Raw genomic sequence first — 17,826 nt, forward strand, 5'->3', positions numbered from 1 at the left:
GAAAAGTCTAATATCTGCTGCTAGACTTTTTATCCGGTGAAAATAAGCATTATCTCAATTATAAACTTCTGAGCTTCACCGAAATCCACGAAATGGGAAACTTCTAGCAACGGCTGGAGAGGCGCAAGGCTCGCTGTGCGAAGACTCAGATGATAAGACTACCGCGCGCCTAAAATGGGCACTTAGGCCTTGACGAAAATAATCACTGGAGAAGAAGAACAAGGGGGATAAAGGACAAACACAAATCTCGAAACACAGCTATAGGTGGCTGGTGCGCGACCGCCAAAATCCGCCTGGTCCTGGTATCGAACCAGGGGCCTTTCCATTTCCAGTGGAGCGCAAAGAGGGATTTTTATGTCACGTGACCAGCTCCATGGGGACAAGAACGTACCTAGCATCCCTGCCTAATGGCGGAGAAATCTGTATTGCTTCAAGCACAAAAGCCTAATTTCGCTCACAGAAACTGACTGCAGGGACTTTCAACTGGAGTCCAGTTGACCGCCCCTTTATACTGTGGAAGCGGTTGGTAAAGTTACGGACAGGGACGGTACATAGAAGCCAAAAAAAAAAAAAAAAAAAACACGCGAGATAAAAGCGGTGGCAGTATATCGCACATGGAGGCACCCTAAGTATATCTATAGACCTCCGCCAGCGCCGGCGCCTCGTGCCTTCTGCTGTGATCCATTCTTTTTTCGAACGCCGAAGCGAGCGGTCAAGGAATGATGAGCTCCAGCGGAGCGCGTTCTATGGCTTACCCTAGCTGGGTTTCAACAGGTGTTTCGGAAAATTTGACTCCCCAGGACTACCGTGTCATTCTGCCTACGCTGCTAACCAGGTCGTTATTATTTTAATTCAGTCTTTCTACATGGCGACCCATCAGCGAAACCGTATCGCATCGACGACTTTCGCGACGTTCTGAAGGACGTCGTTGACATGAATGACGTGGCCGGCTTCAGTGCCTTCCAGTACAACCACGTTTGGATGCGCACCCTGCACAACGCGGCAGCGAAGGAGAAGCTGCTACATGCGGCAGTGCTCAACGTCAAGGGCAAGACCTGCCTGGTCATCGATCCGAATGTGAATGAGAAATTATTCAAAGTTCATTGGGTTCCCGTCGTCGTTCCCGACGAAGCTGTGCAAAAGACGTTCGAGTCGCACGGTAAAGTGAAATCAATCGTGCGCGAGAAGTAGAGGCAACCAGGTTTTGAGAATGAGGAGACAACAACGCGAACAGTCACGATGGTGCTCAAGGAAGGTATCACAGCAGACGCTATCCCGTATCAAATCAACATCCTCAGAATGCCAGCGTTGGTGTCCATTCCAGGCCGCCCACCTCAGTGCTTACGGTGCAAGAAGGTAGGACACATGAGCAAGCAGTGTCGCACGCCGTGGTGCAGGACATGCCGCACTTACGGTCATGAGGAGGACAACTGTATCCAGACGTACGCGGCAAAAACGAGGCCTCCGAATGAACTGCAGGACGTCGACAACCTGGTGGACCAAGATGAAATGGAGGAGACCATTGCCGCGACTCCCACAGGGAAGGCGTCTGAATAGACCGATCTCACCAGGAGTTGCGCGACGCCACCACTGCCGCGGTGCATTCTGGTACCTGTAGTTCTCCTCAGTTTTCCGGCCGCGTCAATGCGGATTCTACGCCCGGCGTTTGCAAATTTTCGGGTTAGCACGAGACTTTTAGCCTGGTGTTTACTCATGATTTTCAATTTGTGGCTTCATCTGTTGTATTCCACGGAGCTATAGTAACAGCACCAGGCACATGGGCCTCGGATATTATGTCTTCCCGAAAGAAAGATGCATGGCAAAGAAAGGTAAACACAACCGGACAGATCGGCAGGAAAATGAGCGTTTTACGATTTGTTTCGCGGTTGCTTCATAATTTATATCCACCCTAATGCACGTCAGCTAAAATGTGTAAGATTACAGGGCACGAGACATAGAGCAAACCAAAGTGTTCCGTACGCTAGAATGTCTCTGAGCATTCGTTTCGTATACCGGTTTATCCGTCGGTCTGTCTCAAATAAGACCTCCGCACTGCTTTGCGGAGGCCATTTTTAATACACTCTTCGCTCGATGTCTTTTGGTTGTTATAACTATTATAGCGACGACATTTTTCAAGCACAGCTGTGCTTCAAAAGATCTCGACAATCACTAAAAAAGAGCAGCGATTCCCGATATACATCGCTTGAAATAAAGCAACTTTTTTCCGAAAGCAGTCTTTACTTGTTTTATATATATAAACGTGAAAACACCACATATTTCAATTTAGAAGTGCAACACTTACCGCCAAAAGTGTAACAACCGAACCTCATTCATTTTGTTGTCGCCTATTAGGCTGGTGTTACTGACCCATTCTGTATTAACAACAATCGAGATCGCAGAAAAAAGCTTTGCCTCATCGGGCAATTGTTAGCGTTTGGAGCTTGCGCAAACAAAATAAAACTGAACAAAAACTGTGCACGAAAAATCATCCTCACCTTAAGCATTCAGGTATCTGATATAGTGGCTTCTTTTTGACAGATGCTAATTGTTACGGCGCGTCAGGCATGGCCCTTTCTGTAGATCACTCCTTCTTTCTGTGCAGGCTTCTCCCGCAGTTAAGGTGTACCCTGTTGCACAGGCTGTCAACCGGAATGAAACAACTTTTAGAAAACTACCGCTCACCGAGAAATTCTATTTAGCTCCTCTGTACTTCATTGTGGATTAAAGCTTATGCCCAAGCCTATCCTCTAACAAGCACAGTTTTTCTTCAACACATTTGATGCGGCTCTGCGGCGCGACACCGAGCTGATGGTCCCTCGAATTTTCTTGTTGTTTGCCATTGCGCCATTGTTTCCAAGTTAATTGAGACGTCCAACCAGCCGGAATGCTCGAGTAGTGGTGTCATTGTTTTTTTCCCGTGGCCGCAGTGCGACCACCGCGTGAATGGCAGTAGGCTCACCCGTTCACGAACACGACGAAGCAGACGACAAAGCGATTCCAAAGCGATAAGACGACTGAAACTGCTTTTCTGCGGATGCTCACAAACTAAGGCATCACAAACAACACAATGTTATGAAGGGCAGACATGAAGAAGAATCAAGCTGATACCGGGGCGTCTCAAACGATAATCTACGATGATGTACGCGCAGCCCTACGTAGCCGGGAAGCCGGAAAGGGATGACTACAAGTACCATGGCGGCGGCACCACTTCCGGAATGCGCGCGCCTGCGCAGTTCTCTTGGTGACATCGGTCTATTGTCGCCTGCCGTCGTCAGAGCATCCGATTCAGCACCACCAGCAAGCAGCATCGCAGAAGTCAAGATGACAAAGACACGGTCGCCGAAGACAGGAGCGAACTCGCAAACAGAACAGGTCACACCAGAATCGGTCGAGATGAAGGACGAGGAAAACAGAAAGGCCAGCAGGGCAGATAGGAACCCGGATCAAGAAGTCACCGGAGTGGAAGCGCCAATTAAAAGGCTTAAAACTGCAGCGCGCGCGACTGCGGCTCACCAACGATTTACTCTTGTGACTCGCAACCGTTGGAAGAAAGGAACCGAACCTCAAGGCCAACCATGGTTGACAGAGCGGGATGCTTCAGCACTTGAAGAAACAGCCTTCGTTCGATTGACGACGCTCTGCCAAACGTGTAAGCAATCCCAACTCCAATGCTTTATTAAATTATTAAAAACTCGAACCCTTTTAATATTGCCACCTTTGACGCTGCTAGTAAGGAAACGTATGGAATGGCTACTCAGTCTGCTGCTAGAAAAACGCATTGATGTTGCTTTTATTCAGGAAACGAGAATCTCCACGAATGAGCACGCAAAAGACTTCGTGCAGTACTTTGGACACCTGTTTTGGTGTTTGCACACATTGACTCTTGGCAATGCGTCTGGAGGAACGACGATGCTTGTCAAAAAGAAGAAGTGCTTTTCCGTTGTTGATTGTGAGCTTGGCGCGGACAGTCGCGTCAGCAGAGTTGAGTGCCTGGTTAAAAATTAAATAGTTCGTCTAGTGTTGGTTTATGCACCGAACGATGCTGCTGAACGCTCTCTTTTTTTCAAGTCTTTAATACGAATCTTGGACACGCCCGGAAGAGTCACTCTAGGCGGAGACTTCAACTGCGTGTTATCTAACCGTGACCGCTCTAACCACGCTACAATAAGCGATTCGAGTGCAGCTAAGCTGAAAAGCGTGGTAGAACAGTTTGACCTGGTCGACATCACAAGCCCGCTGAAAGATTTTTCTCCTCGCTTCACGCATTCGCAGGGAGCATCTCACGCCCATCTTGACAGACTCTACCTGTCAAGTGAAATGCTGAATCAAGGGGAGGAGTACAGGGCTGACGCAGTCTCGTTCTCTGATCATGCGCTGTTTTCCTTTTCTCTCAAGTCTGGAGCAAAACCTCGCAGCAAGGCACGTGATGGAAGCTGGAAAATGAACATGAGCATTTCACAAGACAAAGAATTTGCTTCGATGGTGAAAGAAAATATTGAGGTACTTGGTAATGAAACTCCGCTAGATGCCTGCGTGTGGGAGAACTTCAAATTGGAGTTGAAGGAACTCGCAACTGACTTTTCGCAGAGGTGACAACTCGAGCGCACGCGAGAGAAAAGGGCGTTGGTCCAGTCCCTCAAGACACTAATTGTCGAAGAAGAACAAAGCCCTGGAGGTTTTCAGGGTGACATAAAAGAATGTAAAGCACAACTTCTCAAGTTACTGGAAGAAAAGTTAAATGGTGCTGCAGTCCGGAGCCGCACTCGTACGTTAAACGAAGAAGAGGTGCCGACAAAAATTTTCGCAATGCTGGAAAGAACAAGAGGGGAAAAAATACAATACTTAAAGTAAGAAACAGATGATGTCGTGGCAGAAAGACAATCAGAAGTTGAAGAAATGTTTGCAGCCGTCTACAGTGAGTTGTTTCGAAGAGAAGATATCGATAATAACATTACCGGTAGTTTTCTCAACGATCTACAGCAAGTGTCAGAGGAGAATAAGGACCGCATGGATCAACCGATCAGTAAAGCAAAAGTCAACTGGGCAATCAAAAATCTACCAGCAAACAAGGCCCCGGGCCCGGACGGAATAGGCTCCCAGTTTTATAAGATGTTTATAATCCTCCTCTGCCCCATTCTGCTGACAGTGTTTCAAGAGATACAAGAAAGACAGCTACTTCCCATATCGATGAAAGACAGCTTCACTGTTTTGATTCCAAAAGTACAAACCTGCGGAAAAATCCCCGAAGTAACAAACTTCCGTCTTGTAAGTTCGTTAAGCACAGACTACAAGATAATGACAACAATATTTGCACGGCGTCTGGACATTGGAGTGAAAAATGTCATCGGAGAGCACCGGACATATGGCTTGAAAGGACGGTCCATTTATTGCAACCTTCACGTCATGCGTTTTGTCTGTGAAGCGACAGCCGAAGGTCATCAACCATTAGCGGTGCTGCAGACGGATCTCAGTCAATCGTTTGATCGAGTGTCCCACGAGTTTCTCATGAATGTTTTGGAACGATGTGGGGTGGGCGAAGCGATGAGAGATTGGATAGCGCTGTGCTACAAAAGCATCACCACGCGGCTTTTAATAAATGGGAAGAAAATAAGTCAGTTTCGGTTCAGCGTTCTGTCCGGCAAGGCTGCCCGACGTCACCAAACTTGTGGAGCCACTGTGCCTCAAGGTTCAGCGCAACAAATCGATCTCCGGTTTCAACCTGGAGGGAGCATCTGTAAAACCCCTGGCGTACGCAGACGATGTTTCTTTTGTGTGCTCTTCAAAGCGAGAAATCGAAACAGTCTTGGAAGAACTAGAAAGCTACGGTAGGTGTTCCGGAGCAAGACTCAATAAGAACAAGTCGAAAGGGAGCTGGCTCGGAGAGTGGGCCACAAAGCCATCGGAGTTCATGGGCGTCAAGTGGTCTACAGGCGTGGAAAAGTACCTTGGTGTGCCCATGAATCTGTCAGTACCTACGTCAAAACAGTGGAAACAGAAACTGGCGACCATACCAGTAAAACTGTCTTCTTGGACAGCAAGACGTTTGTCAATGTTCTCCAGAAGCTATGTCTGCAACGCGGTGTCACACCCTGCGATCCTGTATGTGGCGCAAGTGGTTTGTTGCGGCGCAGACACAGTGAACGCCAACGCATCCACAGACATTGGGCCACGTTCATTTGGCGATCCCGAATGGAAAAGATGTGAAGGAGCAACCTTTTTTGGAGTCTGCAAAGCGGTGGCTTCGGGCTCATGAATGTGACCCTCGAACTTTATGTGCAGCGTTTTCTATTCCTTAGAGATCAAAGAGATCCAATTTTTACGACCGCATTCCACTGCTTAGGATATGGAAACCGGCAACAATGGATGCTGAGCACCACGAGTCTGGCGACCACATCGAGGAATCTCAGATATTACAAGGAAGTTGCTGACTCAATCGGGTTCTTCTTGGTTCACTTCTCTTGGGAGTATCTTTTGACGGTGAAACGGAAGACACTTTACTAAGACACTGTCTCAGCAGTTTTACCAGTGCCGTTGTACCGACAGTGCGTAAACGCTCCCAACTCATCCGATGTCTTTAAGCCGCTGAGAAAGCTGCCTGTGCCTACAAGTAGCAAAGATTTCTTTGTTCGTTTTTATGTTGAAGTTCTCCCTATGAAAGTGTGGCTTGATAAAAAAGCATTCTTTGTGCCGTGGTCGCTAAACTGTGCTTTGTGCGGGGCGACTGAAACCTTACACCACGTGTTTGTGGAGTGTAGCAACGCTTACCTTTTTTGGGCGGAACTGAAGTGCCTCCTAACTGTAGAGTTTGAAATTGTCTGGAACGTGTTCAAATGGTTGTGTCTTGAGAGCAAGGAGCACTCTCCAACTGAGCTGCGTGTTTTAGTGGTGCTCGGACAGCACGCGATTTGGCGATCCCGAACTGCGTATCTCGAGTGCGACATCCGTGCCAAGCGAGCATGGTGGTATTTTGCGGCCAAGTTAAGGCGGACTCTTAGTGTTGCGGCAAAAAGATTTCCAGAGGACAAGGGGCAGTGGGACTCAATCGAAAGGCGTCTCCGGGAATGGTGTATATGAAGTGTTAGCGTATATAACGTCCAGGCTGCTCATAGTCTAACCGAAAAACAGCCGGCGTGTCGGCTGTCTGCTTTTGCTCGAAAGACGCTTCCAAACGCTCAATAAACTTGCTGTTTAAAAAAAAAAAAAAAAAAAAAAAACTTCTGCTGTGATTGAGAGGTTAAAGCGCCGGTACTTGTCGCGGCGTGAAAGTTCCGGGTTTAAATCGCGCTAGGGACTTCTGTTTTTTTATTATTATTATTTTTTTGTTTTATCCTTTTTACAAATCATCCACTTGGACTACTGCGCCTTACACGGTTTTAGTGTTAGTCCGACCTGTTCAATCGAAACACCGGAAAGAAAGAAAAAAAGATCAACCTAGGCAAGTTAACGTGCTGATGTAATCATTTCATAATGTCCATTAAAAGGAAACCAAGGTAACAGCCTCGGCATGGCTTTCACGCAAACGGAGCCGAAACAAGCATCCTTTCCCCAGCAACTACAATTTTATGTGTTTTTAAATATACAACGCTCTTGCTACAACTCCTTTCAATAACAGGAGACGCCTATTTAGTACTAACAAAAACTGCAGTTGTGACAATTAAAAAAAAAAAGACTTTCCCAAAATATGCAAAAAGAAAAAAAAAAAGACTAGCAGCTGTGAATGCATTGATTGAGCGAAATCCTACAGGCAAGGCAGCAAGTCAAATGAGAAAGTAGTAAAACCGAAATAAAAGAGATCATACTTTTACTTGCAAGGAATGTGATAAAAGGTCTATTTTTACTGTTTACATTTTGTTGTGGCAATCGTTTTGTAATATTAACACATTACTTGTTGAATTTTAGTTAGAATAGCAGACGATCACGACCGAATGCAAAAATTATTCAGGCGTCGACCATCCGAAACCCTCTCTCTAACAAAAAACATAAAATGACTTTGGACCAACAAAAGGAATTAATTAGAGCAGCTGGAAAACGGAAACAACAAGTTCTAGAGAAATTCAGCAGCACAGTTCCCTGGCGAACGAAGAGACGGGCATGGGAAGATATTGTCAATTTTCCGAGGAGGGACGGCAGATGCAGGAGGCGTGGCGGAAGTTGGTAAAGAAAGCCAGAGACGTGTATGCGCTCTTTCGAGGTAATGAACAACAAAGTGGTGAGTCAGAATTACCCGCCCAATGATTTTATAGAGCTCATATGGCCTTGTCTACATTCTTAGTAGGAGTGCAGACAAATAGAAAAAAGAAAACAGAGAGAGAGTTTCTGGCGCGATTTGAACCCGGGACTTTCACGCTGCGACGGCAAGTACCGTCGGTCTAACCTCTCGACAACAGCAGAAAGCACGAGACGCCGGTGCTGGCGGAGGTATATAATTATATTGGCACCGCTTTCATCTCGAGTGGTTTCTTCTTTATTTTGGATCATTTATACCCTTCCTGGCCGTAACTTTACCTCCGCTCCTACATTATAAAGGGACGGTCAATTGGACTCCAGTTGAAAGTCCCTGCAGTCAGTTTCTGCGAGCGAAATTAGGCTTTTGTGCTTGAAGCGATACGGATTTCTCCGCCATTAGGCGGGGACGCTAGGTACTTCCTTGTCCCCATGGAGCTGGTCATGGGACAGAAAAATCCCTTTTGGCCGCATCCGCGGCCGCGTCCGCAAGATGAGCAAACCTGCCCAGGGGTTAGACGTCAGTAAAGCAAACGGGTTTTGTCATCTGCCACCGGCCTAACACCAACAAGGGTGAAAGGCTCCCATTTTAAGGTTATTATGATAATGCACAAGTTCAAGTGAGTGGTACAAGAAGGACGAACAGAGTCCCTGGAGAAGTGGAACAAGGGTACGAGGACCAGGCGGACTTTTTCGGTCGCGCACCGGTCACCTAGCTGTGTTTGGAGATTTGTGTCTGTCCTTTGTCCCCCTTGTTCCCCTTCTCCGGCGATTGTTTTTGTCATTCTTGTCCCGCTCGCTTACACCTTTTCATTAATTGCAATATCACCAGCCTTGAACCTGTTTCATGAGTATTAACTTTAACGCACCATCGCCTCTCCCACGCGCTCCCAGAAAAGTGACTGATTTCGTGGTTTTCAGTGGCTTTCAGCAAATTTATAATTAAAACATGTTTATTTTCACCAAATAAAGTTGAAAAAGACGAATTCACTGAATAAAGTTGAAGAAGTATTCACTGAATAAAGCTGAAAGAAATGCTGAAAAAATCGTGCGTGTGCGTATTTTCTGGACTCCCGTACTCAGGAAACGAGGCACTCTCGGCATCTCGACAGTTAAAACGTCTCTGAGCGCGTTGACATTCTACTCCGTCTGGTATCTTGGTACATGTTTTAGTGATTTAGGGGTCAAAAAAGTGTCCGTCTTTGCTGCAACACAGACGAGTGACTCCCGGACAGACGGAGAGATATGGCACGAAAAAAAACTCAGCTCAATATTTTAGCTCTTTTGGACAGATATAATATATTACTTGGTGTTGATTACCGGAAAATAGTAATGGAATCATAGCGAACGTTACCGCAGAAAGAGTAATTGAAGCGTTAAAAAGTGTGGGCACCCTGGTGGCTGCCCAGACAAGTCGCCCGACTGCTCGGCACAATGGGTGAACTTTCCCGCGTGGCGGAGGAATCAAGCCGGCCACGCGCACATCGCGTGCGCCGACTTGATAAGGAGGATCAGAGGCGGCGCCTCCGGTGCTCGTTGGTTTTGTGTTAGTATTCTTCATCGTCTCGTTGATGTCCAATGAAATGTAGTTTTTTGTTGTTGAAACCGTTGGCTCCGTGTTATTCCTCCGGGCCAGGTATGCAGCAAGGCAAACCGACCACAAAAGTTACAATAAAATGTAGTTGATTACAAGTAATCAGTTAGTTGTAAGTCGTGAAGTACAAGCCTCGTCTCAGCTAAGACGCGGATTCTAGAAAGCCGGCCAAGGATTTTTTTTTGGGTTACATTATTTTTTTCCTGAAACCTACATTTATTACATTTGAGTATGATGAAGGCTCATTCACACTGCCCCAGTTTCTTCCGTTAAGTTACGTTACGAAATATTATGTTGAAGTCACCGGGACCTCTGTGCTTCATATTAAGCCAGTCTAATAGGTCAAGGAGAAACCATGACACACGACATTCAAGACACGAAAGTTTCAGTGACTTGGACGTAACGTAACTTAACGTATGAAAATGAGACAGTGTGAATGAGCTTTAAGTGCGCCACTTAAAGGCGCATTCGTGAAAAGTTTTATTATTGCACTTCGTTTACTGGCTTCATCATCAGAATTTTGTGACGCCCTAACAGCACTCAGAAACACCTTGGACGAGCACAAAAATAAATAGATAGTGTTTGAGGTCAAACATATAAAGAGTAGTCACTGTGTGCCGAGCCTGGGATGCACCAATGCAACATAGAAGGCAAGGCTCACGCCTTTCATCCTCTGACGTCATCACTAGTGGCTCCAGGCAGCGCCGCCTACGCACGTCTCACAGCGTGTCACAACGGACGCAGCACTACAGCACAGCGTCTCCAATACTCACTTGTCTGCCGCCCAGCGACCTACTCTTGTCAAACTGGAGCTCTTTCGGCCTCTTAAGACAGGTCGGGGAGCAACTAACAATTATGTCATGAGCGCGTCGTTTCTTCTAGTGCCGAGAGACTGAGGGAGAGGAGGAGAAGAGAGCGCGCGGGGACATCAGAACGCCGAGCTCAGATTGGAATGATTAGTGGGTATACCATAGCTATACGTCAATAGACGTATAGCTAGTGCTTCCCTTGTCTCCATTTCACTGGTCGAAGGCGTTCGAATGCGGAGCCAAAGGCCGGGCGCCGGCGTTCGCGTTTTAACGCGTTCGACGAGTGCAGTGCAGAAAAATGCAGCTAGCTTTAGGTATACCCACTAATCATTAGTATTATAATTAGTATTATTATTCAAATCAGAGCTTGGCGTTCCGGCGTCCGCGCGTGCTCTCCCCTTTCCCTCAGTTCCTCGGCGCACTGGTTATGTCGTAGGATCTGTTCCCTTTCAGATTTAGTGAAAAGCCGAAAAATCCCCAGGTGGTCGAAATTAGTCCTCAGTCCTCCGCTGGGGCGTGTCGGATACCCTTCATTAATTTGGCACGTAAAACCCTCAACCTTTCTTCTTTTTTTAGTGAGGTTATCGGTTACGCTATTGTTCGGGTTTATATGCATGTGTCACGACCACAGTGGAAGAAGTACATTTAGGTAATGACTCTCTGTCGGATGTGGCGACCACATTATGTTCGGCGCACCGAGCGCGCTTCACTCGCCCGGGGATAGATGGCGCCCAAGTATAGATGGGCTTTGTGAAAGCTTGTATAGAGGGCTTGTGAAGGAAAGTGTGTATTCTTTACTCAGTCCCTGTGCACTGTGTGGTGAAATGATGGATTTCATTTGGCGCATTGGCACTGATTGCCTTTTCCCCCGTGCTGTTGCTGTTTTTAAAATGAGAACATTCCGATGATAGTTCAACGGGAAAAAAATACTCGTATAAATGCAAAACTTCCCAACACAATGTACTGGGCTTTCAATAATTTAGGGTAATTTAAAATAATTATGTTGAACAGCTGGGACGTGCTCACGCGTTTTGTCCGACAGCATGTTCGGTAACAGTTCCGTAAATGGTTTACACACATTGAGTGGCTTTACAGGAGGCCGGGGGATTTTTCCTACCTTGCTCCTGCCTTCTTATTGAAAAAATAAATTCTAATAATGTTACATAGTGGGGCCTAAATAATTCTTTACATGCGCAGAAAAATATTACGATTAGAAATGGTTTCTACATACGATGTCAACTGGTACTGTGGTACATACAAACCACGTGAGCAGTAAACGTTTTTATTTTTAATGACATAGTGAGTGAAATGACAACACAGTATCATAATATACTGACTAAATGATAACACAGTGACTGAAAGTCAAACAATAGTAGCGATTATAGGAGATAAATAAATTGTTATCTATACACGCACAACATGGGGTCACCCCGTCTTACAGGTCTTACAAGGCATTACAGGTAACGTGTAAGGTACTTCGGATAGCCAGCGAAAATGCTCGGAACAGCGTCTAGAGATAGCACAAGCTCTTTGCAGCCTGGAGAAGAACTCTCTCACCGAACTCCGCATGATAGCATTTCGATATCAGTTCGTCGGGGAAATGCTTGGCACAAACATGATCACTAGGTAGTAACTTGCAATCAGCTCTTGTGATTACACGACGCCACTTCTCCAGGCGAGCGTCATTCGATGGAGCTTTAAACAAGGACACTAGCTCTGCACAGCTTCGGTACCCCAAATTGCAGTTGGCAACGAAGCACGTCTATCCCAACCTTATAGCATGACTTCTTCGGGTTAAGGTTCACCTTCGTGCACGATGGTGGCACGTGTGATCGACACAGCACCAAAGCAACACACGAGGCCAGCCATTAGCCGCACACCACCACCACACCCCGACGCCGTGGCCGCCGAGGAGGGACCTCATACCCACGGTGCTCATAGCTCAGCGCCCTCTCCGGCGGCGCGGAACTAACTACTCCTGGTTCGAGGCTAGCTCCGAACACCGTCTGGTCGCTCGCTCCCCGCGGGAAGAGCGGCCAGAGTCATCACCTAAATGTATTTCTTCCACCATGGTCACGACCAACTGATTCAATAAAGCGCGAAGAATGCGTAGTGAGATCGCATTTCCGTTTGTGTTCCCCCTAGCTTTTGGCCCCGCTCGGGGATAAGATGAGCTAAAGTATAGCTTGTTTTCTCATTCTACAGCATGTAAACACTTTTAAATGGTAACTGCAAAGAAAACAGGTGTTTTTTTTAAACTGCCTAATTGGGACAAGCGTGTAAAAAAAAACAAATGTTCCGCAAAAAAAAAAAAAAAAAAAATTAGCAATGTTTACGTCAGAGGACCTAATTTGGTCGGAGTCAGAACCTCTCCACATTTGAAACTCCCACTCTTTTGTCCCCCGCGGAAGAGAACTACGCCCCGCTCCTAACTCTTGGGTTTGCTTTTTTGGGTTGACTTGGCTGCTGAGTTGAACGACGCAGCGTCTCGACTTCCGGTAACATCAGACAACAATGCACGTTAAACATGGCGCCGGTATTGTTTTGGTTCGGCGCTACACGAGAAGCTGCGCGGTTTGCGAGCACATAGCGAAGACGTGACCCTAGAAGTGCCCTTGTGATGTTCCCGGAAGACGGAAAGTATCATTCGTAATTGTCGTGTGTGCTTTGAAAGCAAAGGGAATCACAGGGTCCACGAGTGCGCAACCACAAGCCAACGTTCACGAGAGCGCTGCGTCGACTTTGGCGATCTCGTTCTGTTTGGTGCAACACGGCGATGCGACAAAGAACTGAAACGTTCGTGGTGTGTGTGGTGCACTGCTTGGAAGTAGACACCCACACTAACACGGAGCGCAAATTGGTTGTTGTGGGGATGAGGTTCAACGGTTTCAGTCCCGTCGTCGTCAGCTGGTCCAGTCAAACTGGTCCGGGAGGACGGAGCGAGTGTTTTTAACAGTAAATCTTCCTTCGCTCCATTTCAAGATGTGGAAGAATCCCGACGCATATCGTGAGTAAAAAGCTGCGGGCGTTTTCAACAAAATTTCATCGTTAATGAATGAACTACGAATTGTTGTCCTAAATCTGACGTTTTTATGCTTCGTGTTGGACTGCGTTTGCCCAGCGACGTGTTGCACTCATCGTGCGGTTTGAATAAATTTGTGCAAGATTTCCTACCTGCCGACAGATGCATGAACTGAGACCATTTTTTTATGTAGTGAACATAGTGTTTTTTTGTTATTTTGGGAAGAGGCGTTGTGCATTTATTATGGTACAATCACTTGAAAGTTCAGAAATTGAGGAGGGCGAGCAAGCTTTCTGAACTTGGTAACTTTTGGCTCTGGCACTGCCCCTAGTTTCAAGTTTCGGTTTCAGTAGACATACCTACTAGCAGGTACAAACTGCTCTAAAGGAGGTAAAAGACTGGGAAGTCGGGACGGTGCGGACTCCGTGTTTTGCGCTTTTCGCAAGGTGACTGGGGAGGAGCTTTTGCAAGGTATGCGGAATATGCAACCGATTTTGTTACGCCCGTCGTTTGCGTCTCTCCATCAAAACGAATACGATAATCTACAAAGCTGCGATCACAAGCCAAGATTTACGATAACAGTACACATCCATTCAAACAACTTTACGCAAGATGGTTCGGAAGCCGAGAAAGAAAAATCTGTCGGCTAACGCAGAATTCGGACGTCCGAAGGCTTCTGCGGAGAGCTATTATGCAATAACCTGGCCGTGCCAGGTTTTTTACGTAACAGCTGTGTCTAGTCGCGGACGTTCGATGCACCCGGTGCGAATCTCGACGGCCTACGGAGCGATATGACGAAAACGTAACTGAACATGTTTGTCACTACGCGAACGCCCGATTACCTCCAGCCAAATAGCATTCCTTTCGGGGCGACATGGCTGCTGGAAGGCTCGCTGTCAGGATCACTCATCTGACATCTCCAAAAAGTCAATATTCGCAAAAAAAAACAAAAAAAACACGCTAAGCAAGCAAAGAACCATGCAATGAAAGCCCAAACCCCGCGTCCCTTCCTATCACTAACACACGCGACAGCTGCTAAACACACACTACTTCACTTAAGAAGTCTCACTCGATCACCTGGGTCAGCACGAAACACTGATCACTTCGGCGAAACGACTAGTCGAGGTAGGCGAGGCAGGCGGGAGCAGAGACTTCGGCGGCCATGAAGGAATGGTGAAGCTTTTGTTTGTTATGGTATTAATCCAAACGGAAGTTCCCGTCTTTTACGCCTTTTGTAAATAATAATAGCGTTCATTACATGGTTTATTCTTTAAACGTAAAAATATGCCCCACAAAAGGAAATTGCAAGATATAACAAAGGTTTAACAACCAAGATGTAAGCTGTCAACCAAACTCTTAGCCAATGAGATATATAGCAGCCAATTGGGGCTAAACGTCACAGAACCCCAACTTCATGGCGCGCGATTTAAAACGGACGAAATAACCGCAAATTAAAATCAGTCTCACGCAATAAATATTGCTGCAATTTTTTTTTTCTCGCGGAAAAATTGGTTTTTACATGCTTGTCCCAATTAGGCTGTTTAAAAAAAAAGAAAAAAACTGTTTTCTTTGCAGTTACCCCTTAAGGCACTTTAGACGTCACGCAAAAATCGGTTTCTCAACGTCTCGCGTTGCAATTTACGAAAGTGCAAGCAGGTGGTGGAAGATTACTGTAAAAAATGAAAGCCGTTGACAACTCCCTGAAACGCCTAACTTGAGCGCAGCTCTTGAAAAGGAGGAGGGAAGGGTACTGAGGGGAAGGTATACCCCTTCTCCAACCTCACCTCCTCATCCTGTCTGCTGCTCCTCCCTCCGAGCGGCGCCGCCATTGCCTCACGAGGGTCATGTGACCTCACGGGGGTCACGTGACGATGACGGTTACGTCATTGATATGACGTCATCATCATCGTGATGACGTCATCAGTGACATCATGGGTGACGTCACGCGACATTATCGTCATTAATGACGTCACGTGACATAACCGTCAAAGATGACGTCATCATCACTGATGACGTCATCAGCATCGTCATCACTATCGTCACTGATGACGTCATCAGTGCCGTCACCAGTGACGTCACGCGTCTCATAATGCACCGCACGATTACGCCGACGCCGACGACGACGCCGCTCAAGCCGGAAACGGGCGCCTAAGAGCTGCGCTCTAAAAATCAAGAAATCGACTTACCTCGTTCAAAACTAAAAAAAACACATAAGCCTGTTCTGGCCAATCCACGCCGCCACTTCACAGACGATGCGCGCGTAGTGAGATGCGCTGCCGACAGATGGCGTACGCCACGTCGAGGGCGTGCCGGCTGATTCGGGTGCTTTTGTGGGAGGCGATTCTGGGACGACTCGGGCACACGAAACTAGAGAAGCTATATGAAGCGTCTTTCTACCGGAGTTCGAGGAGGTCCTCCGTCTCCAAAAAGAGTCCCACCAAGCCAGACTACAGCACACGGCGGAGGGAAGGACAATCGCGAAATACTTCGACGTTCCGGTCCTAGAAAGATACCCCGTCCCAGAGGCGCGGCCTCCGTGGGAAACGATCAGCCTGACCCTGAACGGAAAATCTCTATCGCGGAACATGAACACTCGCAGGTGCAAGAGGGGGAACTCCAGGGTAGGAATAATTTCGAGGAAGTGGAGTGGCTGCTGAGAGACGAACAGAACTTGGCGGCGTACACTGATGCAGCGGTGAACCCGGATGCCGCCACCTGGGTCTGCGGGACCGTGGTCTACGGGAGACTGAAAGGACTCTCGACTACGAAGTGGATCAGGCACTGCCCCGGTGGAACAAAAGGAGACAACTCGGAGCTGGCGGAGTTGAACGCCGTCCACAAGGCACCACTATACGCGGCGCCGCTGAACCTGCGAAACAAGACACTGCAGGTGGTTTACACTGACTCGCAAGCGGAAATCCGAGATGTTGAACGACACCACTCAAAGCGTAGCCCAGCGGTGGACAAGATATACTAACTCGCGAGCAAATTCCTCCGCAAGAACGCAGTTATCACCGACGTACGACAGGTACCTGGACACAAGAGGATTCCGGGCGACGAGGCAGCGTAAGAGGATCGCGTGTCCGAATGTCCAACGAGCTGGAATATCCAACGAGACGAAAGATCCAATACTGCACTCTTAGCAAGAAGGGTATCGATAGTCCTCCCTAAGGGGAGGAGCGGTCTTGTAACCTTTGTTCCTTTAGAAATGGAGAAAGTTGCGTCCGTCGCCTGCATCTCATTTTGGCGGCCCCGAATCGAGCAAGTCCAGCTCAATAAGGCTTAAGGAGGACGCTACATGTCTTATTCGGGGTGACAGGAGCAGCAAATAAAAGCGTAACACGAGCTTTTCGCGAACTGTGTTGATTTCCGAAGCCATATTCACCCCGCAGGTAACGAAACTTGCGTTTCAAACGCAGTTACTCAGTCTTCTCGCCGTCAGCACTGCGATGTTAAACGGAGACAACCGACACCCAGTTACTAGGCGCACTTTACGTCTTACCTTTGCTATTCCTCGGGTCACAATCTCTTCGTCAACTGCATATTTCGGATTAATGGCAAACCAATCCGAGAAACCAAAAGCCGCTCTCAAAAGAACAGATTCGAAGGCGCTGTTTATCGCGTAGCGTAAACGAAGATTAAAACGCTTGCCATCAGATGTCAGAGTCAAGCAGAGTAGTCGCAAGTAGCTAGGCTAGGTGGCGCTAGGTGCCGCCTAATTCGTGTTGTACAAAAATATTTTTATTTCCTCACGCCACCATTGCGCTTCGGGATCTTCGGGATCTTCGGGATCGTTTATTATACACCGCATGTAGACACACTACGCATACAGCATCAGCTGTACATACATTAAGCGCCTTCACATACATGGCACATACAAACATCAATACAAAAGCACACTGTTGGGTTTTTTTTTTTGTTCATTGCCGCTTTAGTACAATTACAAAACGAAGCTCTTCAAAAGGGATAAAATATTCATGTCTGCCGTTCAACGGCGAACATAACATGGCTAAAAGGGTTTTAATCGTGCCACTCTTTCCAGCACGGCTACCCAATCAGACACAAAGATTTGGGCCTTCAACACCTCTACCACCTTGCTGCGTTATTAAAAAAAATAATCGCTCGACTGTCTTACACCAATGTCTGCGTGTCGCACGGCCATGCGGGATTTCCTAATA

The 17,826-nt window shown here is 47.2% G+C and overlaps 1 pseudogene; it reads left to right on the top strand.

Moving 5' to 3' along the window:
* Window positions 1–1,182: 1,182 nt before the first annotated feature.
* Window positions 1,183–16,625, top strand: LOC121837229 (annotated as a pseudogene).
* The last annotated feature ends 1,201 nt before the right edge of the window (window positions 16,626–17,826 follow it).

The sequence above is a fragment of the Ixodes scapularis genome, unplaced genomic scaffold (genome assembly GCF_016920785.2).
Source record: "Ixodes scapularis isolate PalLabHiFi unplaced genomic scaffold, ASM1692078v2 PGA_scaffold3__209_contigs__length_174095766, whole genome shotgun sequence".
In the NCBI taxonomy this organism is placed as follows: domain Eukaryota; kingdom Metazoa; phylum Arthropoda; class Arachnida; order Ixodida; family Ixodidae; genus Ixodes; species Ixodes scapularis.